The sequence below is a fragment of the Capsicum annuum genome, chromosome 6 (assembly GCF_002878395.1).
Source record: "Capsicum annuum cultivar UCD-10X-F1 chromosome 6, UCD10Xv1.1, whole genome shotgun sequence".
NCBI classification, from domain to species: Eukaryota; Viridiplantae; Streptophyta; class Magnoliopsida; order Solanales; family Solanaceae; genus Capsicum; species Capsicum annuum.
This window is the reverse complement of record NC_061116.1, coordinates 213,201,017-213,207,249: the sequence shown is the minus strand read 5'-3', so window position 1 is coordinate 213,207,249 and position 6,233 is coordinate 213,201,017. Positions and strand designations below refer to the sequence as shown.

Below are 6,233 nucleotides of genomic sequence, written 5' to 3'. Positions count from 1 at the left end.
ATCTTACTCTTGTCTTAACTGAATGCCTCATAATAACGAGGACACAATTTTATACTAGGGAACTTCTCTCCCGTCCTTTATGGGACTTCTAAAATTTCTGCTAGATAATCGGTGATTATCTGGAACACTAGAGTAAGGAAGAAATTAGGATAACTTTTTTTTCGTATAGGTGCCACCATAGCACGAATTAGAGTATGAAGGAGGAATATTCTGACTCTATAGCATGAACTAGAACATGAAGAAAGAGAGATATTCCTAAATGCCTAGTAGCCTCCTGCTTATAAGAGTGGCGCGCTACACACCCATAAACATGACTACCCGACGCAATTTCGCAGATACCCTGGGGCGATGAACCGTGCTCTGATACCAAGTTTGTCACAACCCAAACCGGGGCCCTGGCCGTGATGAGTATTCCCAAACCCGAAGGCCCGGAACACCCTTTGTCTATCTAGTAATCTTGCACATAATTCATTTGATCAAAGTAATACTTAATAGACATAATAATACCAAAACATGATCAACAATTTAAAATAGTTAAAGGCTTGAAAACATGCCCAACAATATTTAATAGACATATGCAATAGTCTGCGAAATCTCTACTGACATACTATCAGAATAACTGGGACAAGGCCCCCAGCAGACCAAAAACCATACTGAAATAAATACCTAAATGACTAGGCCTTCCGAAGAAAAGAACGCTCACAAACTGAACTCTGAGACAACCCTGTCTGTAGACTCTACTAAGGATCTAGACCCCTAGACTGCGCCTCAGTACCTGAGAGGAAGGGGAGTCAGCACAATTGTACTGGCACGTGAAGCAATCCAAAATAGAGCAATTGAGCATATATATATATATAATACGTGAGAGAAAATTTTCATCAAACATTATGCATAAAACAGTTTCTGAAAAATACATGGGCACCTTCTGAAAATATGTAACCTGTATGTAAATCTCAAACTCTGATCTGTGTATTACTTATGAGTTAGGTAGTATCCCCTACAAGTCTGACATTCCACGGGCGATATGGAATCCGCCATTAACTCAGTGGGGAAGCCTCCAACCTGAGTATTCCACAAGGCTTGGTGTTCCTGAATCTGATACGCCACACGACACTTAAGTCAGTGTATAATAATATACCCGGGTCAGCAAACCATAGTTTTAGGCAATGAGTTGCTTGAACTCAAGCTCTCTTCGGGGAACAACCAAAAATCTCTGTATGTCCATTTTTAACTTTTTCTGTACATGCAACATTCTGTAATGTAAAATCATGATAGTCTGAAATGTCTATTAGTCTGAGTCTGATATGGCATTGGTCTGAATTGGTATCGTGATACCAAGACTTGCAAGTCATGATTTCTGAGCCATAATACATTAAGATGAATCTTTCATTTAAAGCGTAATTTAGACCACCAAAAACATGTAACTGATATAGAAGATTTTGTGTTTTAAAACTCAAGTTAGAATTATGCAATAACTTCATCAATATATGGTGGTCTAGTGCCTTTAGCAAATCCATGCACTCTTTTATTACATGCATTATGAACATTAAACATTCATGCTAGATTCCCTCTTTAGTGATTTAAAACCACCTTTAAATCATAACAAGAGTTCAATCATTTCATATAGTGCTTTTCAAGGATGCATTGCAAAATAATTCATATGCTATGAGAAATTTGAAAAATTCATAATAAGAGGGAATTCACCTAAAATCATGCTCTCAACAAGAATTCATTTTGAAAAACATGGTTTCATACATTCATATTCTCATATCACTTTGGGAAAGGTCGAAAGACCAAAACAATGATGTTAAAATATTTAATATATGAATATATACATAGATTCAAAAACCCTATTCTAAAACATGATTTTTTTATGCCCATGAGAATTTAAGAAAACCCCGCATACCTCTATTTCAGAAAATAATGGGTGCTTCTTGAAGCCTGTGGATTAGGGATTCCGAATCTCTAATGAATTTTGAAAACCCACGGTTGAGTCTTGATTTATTTCGGTTTTTAGTTTGAAACCCTTGGGAGTGTTCTTGAGAATTTTTAGATGAATGTGGATGTATTTTGAAGAATTGAGGACTGAATTTCGTGTTTATGGCTGAATAAGGTTGGGAAAAGGACCATTTTGCCCCAAAAATGGAGTGTTTGAGTCACTTGAAACCATAAGATATGCGCCGCATATGATATTGCATATATTTACATAGGCACCGCATATGATATCGCCTATATTTATATAGGCGCCGCATATAATATCGCCTATATTTTCATAGGCGCTGCATATAATATCGCCTATATTTATATAGGCTCCACATATGCTATCGCATATGCTTTTCAGTGGCCATGTGCGATTGGTTAGGCAACATATACTACTTTGAAAGACCATAACTTCTTGCTTGGGTGTCGGATTTTAGCAAAATTGGTATTGTTGGAAAGTTAAATTGAAGACCTATTATTAGACACATAGTTGGCTCTCTAATTCGACATATACAGAGAGTTATGGTTGATGGAAGCTGACACAAATTACAACATTCACTAAAACTTAATCGATCGAAATAGTTTCAACTCGTCCTTGAGTTGAAGGACCTCTATGGTCTAAATTCATGCTCAAAATGGATTCACATAGTACATAATTGATTAACATGCCAAATTGGCATAGGATTTAAGGCTCTGGGATTATCAACACATCAGAGTCATGGTTTTTATTCTAGCCCAAAATGCGGGGTGTTACAATATACCATTATGACTTGAAAACTTACTTTGAATTGCATCAATATTGATAAGCGCTTTAAATACTGGACTTGACTTCAGAACTTCTTATGCTGCAGTGCACTCTTCAACGCATCTATGACCCCCAAGATGGGCTTCATAGCACATAAGCCTCATAATAGTCTAAAATTTCCCATAACTAGCCAAGATAGAAAAGCTTTTATTCTCACTAAGTATTGCCTTGTGAACAACATAAGCAACAACAATTGAAGCTACTTTAACCAAATCAAGCTCACTTTCAATCACATACAAGCTTCCATGATCATTTTGACAAGTTTGTAGTGCAACCACTTCATACAGTGAGAGAGTAGGAGGGCAAACAATTATTTTATCACCTTGAGCACCAACTAAACCTTTGAGCTCCGCAAGCGTAGAGAAATTACGCAACTCTAGCCCAATCAAGTCCGCTATGGACCTGATACAACCTTGAGGTCGTGCAATACAAATAGCTTTTGTAGATTCCTTTCCCTGTATTGCCATTTGCCATTTTCAATACACTCGCCTGCTAAGTTATTTTCTTTTAGAAAGAGAAATCACCTCGTATTGCAGCATACCATACATTACTCTTTGGAGCTTGGAGAACAAAAATGAGTTGAGCTAATAGTTGTTCCAGGAAGGGGTGGATCCAGAATATTTAGTGAGAGGGTTCAGTAGTACATATACAGACTAGTCGAAAGGCGTTCAACCTCTACTATTTATACATAATTTTTTTTTTACATTGTATAAATAGTATAATTTTTCGATAAAGGGGGTTTGGATGAAATACCTGGAAGTTATGTAGATCCGCCACTGGTTGCAGGAATTGGAATAATTTGGGAAGGCATATAATATGTATAGGTGCAATTGGTTGTAGCTCTCTCGACGCAGCTCTTTGGGAACTGTCATCAAACACACGATTCACATCAGAGTACGTATCATCCACTTTTGATTTCCTTACTACCAACTCATATTTTTGTTGTCCGGGATAGTCATAGAATTAGCATTCACAATGAAGCCAAACGTACTAGTAGAGCCCAACAATATTAGTAGCTTCGTGTTCAATGTATAGTCAATGAGAGCCTTGAGCTTTGAACTTATACTCAGATCCCATACACAGAGATTCATTGCAGCTCTATGAACATCGACACTCTTTGACATATTTCTTGGGGAACATTCATCGAACAGTTGGACTTTGCTGCATTCAAGGCATAATGCTTATTCATCAAGTATTTTAATTAGAGTATCGGGTTGCACCTCAGCAACTAGCTTGTGGTAACAACTATGAACAGATTCGTCGAGCACACTAGTCGATTGAATATCGTCCAAATCACCAGGATAGCGGCAGAACACGTTTCTTCCACTTCGTCAGTGAAAACTATGGTAGACATTTCACCGAACATATTGTGTGCATCCATTTTGCTTTTGCATTCAGATTGCATATCGAATTTATGAGGCAAAGCTAGGTTGTTTTTACTTCTCCATTGTGTATAAACATGTGTAGGACATGAATAAAGTACGTTTGTCTTAGTAAAGCCCTACGAAACAGCCTCAAAATGACTAGAGGGCATCTGATTAACCAAGTGATTTTCCAGTGATTCGAGATGTAGATTAGGAAAGAGAACCAACACTTTTGCAGTAAAATGTTCCCAATCAACCAATTTCTTGTTTTGCAAAAGCCATTCGTACCACGACAAAGCAACCCGATCGAGATAGGACGACACTAGAGATAACCTGTGGTTTTCTGCAATTTCATAAAAATCAAAGTAGCTTTCAGCCATAGAGATCCATAACTCAGGATTCTCTCCACAAAATCGTGGAAACCCCACCGAAAGAGGTTTAATCCTTGTAGGGTTTCCAATCAACTCATGTAATAATGAACGTATTTCACATATCTCCTTTGACCATGAATCCCTTCCGACGCTAATTGAATCATAGGGAGTTCGAAATTTTGGGCCCTCCATTGAAGACCTTTGAATGAAAGCACCAATGAAACGAACCCGAATTCTCAATTCAACAATCAATACACAAAGTGAACGAAACTAATAAACTTGATTAATATAGAATGGAGAAATTACAATATGAAAGAACATGAATAGTAGTAGAAGGGGATGAGAGGATTAGAGAGAATTGGGGATGAGAAGCATAGCCTTTGCCTAAGCAATTATCACCATTTGCATAAGACTATTCTTCCTAAAATGTGCTATTTATTAACCCATATCCCACACATAGCCACTTAATGTGATATTGGGCTACTTTACCAGATTTCGGCCCATTCATAACAGTTTCCTTGCAGACCATAAACAATCTCCAACATACTCAATTCCCTTAAAAGGAAAACAGTATATTTAGAGAGAAAAAGATAGTAAAGCAACTGTCAGCTTAATAAGTTTTCTAGTTTTAGCTATTGCTATGGCCTTTCTTCCATCAAAAAATAAGGCACTAATACCATACACACGCCCCACATGGGACATAATGTTTCCACAAGATGCTGATCCTTTCAAGATTCTTGAAAAAACCCCACTCACCATCCCAAAAGGTGTAGAATCAATTGCCTTATTAGCTCGTTAGTTCAGATTGGAAGGAAACTGAAAAGGAGCATATAATTACACTTGACATACCAGGGATGAAGACGGAGGACATCAAGATTGAGGTGGAAGAAAACAGGGTGTTGAGAGTCAGTGGAGAAAGGAAAACAGAAGAAGAAGAAATTAAAGCAGGCGAAAAATGGTACAGAGCTGAAAGAAGTAGTGGGAAATTCTGGAAACAGTTTAGACTGCCTGGAAATGCTGATTTGGAACACATCAAGGCTCATTTGGAAAATGGTGTGTTGAAGATTACTGAAGAAACAGAATAAGGTGATTAGTACTGCAGAGGAAAGCAAATCTGCTGGTGGTGAGGATATTAAAGCTACCAAAGCTGAGATGTAGATTAACAAGTTTGAACTGTACGTTGATCGATCTGTAGTTTTGCTTTGTTGATTGTGCTTTTCTCTGTCTTGGCTTCCTGTGTCTCTAATAAAGTTCCTGAATATGTAGTTAGGCATATGATCACGTGTGGTACTTTGACTGAAAAAGAAAATAAGACAGTGAAGAGACCAGAGATTCCAGATAGGCACTCAAGAGGAAGAATAGAAGAGAACCTTTGGTTTAAAAGAGAAGAAACAGATGAATCTCTAGCTTTAGTCTATTACTGTGTCTCTTATTAATTTGATATAAGCGAATCTCTTTTATGAATCTATGTATCTATCTATTTTACGTGCTAATCTACATATCTATCCTTTGATCATAATCATTCATCATGAATAGAGCTAAAAAGAATATTCACATCCAAATTATTTATTTATAACTGTCTTTATGTTCAACTTTAAGAACTAATTTGGCTCTTCCAAATTATTTATTTACAACTGTCTTTATGTTCAACGTTAAGAGTTAATTTGGCCGCACTAGAAAAGAGGGATTCCGAAAATACACATATATAAGTTG

The 6,233-nt window shown here is 37.1% G+C and overlaps 1 pseudogene; it reads left to right on the top strand.

The window, feature by feature from the left end:
- The first annotated feature begins 5,052 nt into the window (after positions 1 to 5,052).
- On the top strand, positions 5,053 to 5,905 carry LOC107853130 (annotated as a pseudogene).
- Positions 5,906 to 6,233: the final 328 nt, after the last annotated feature.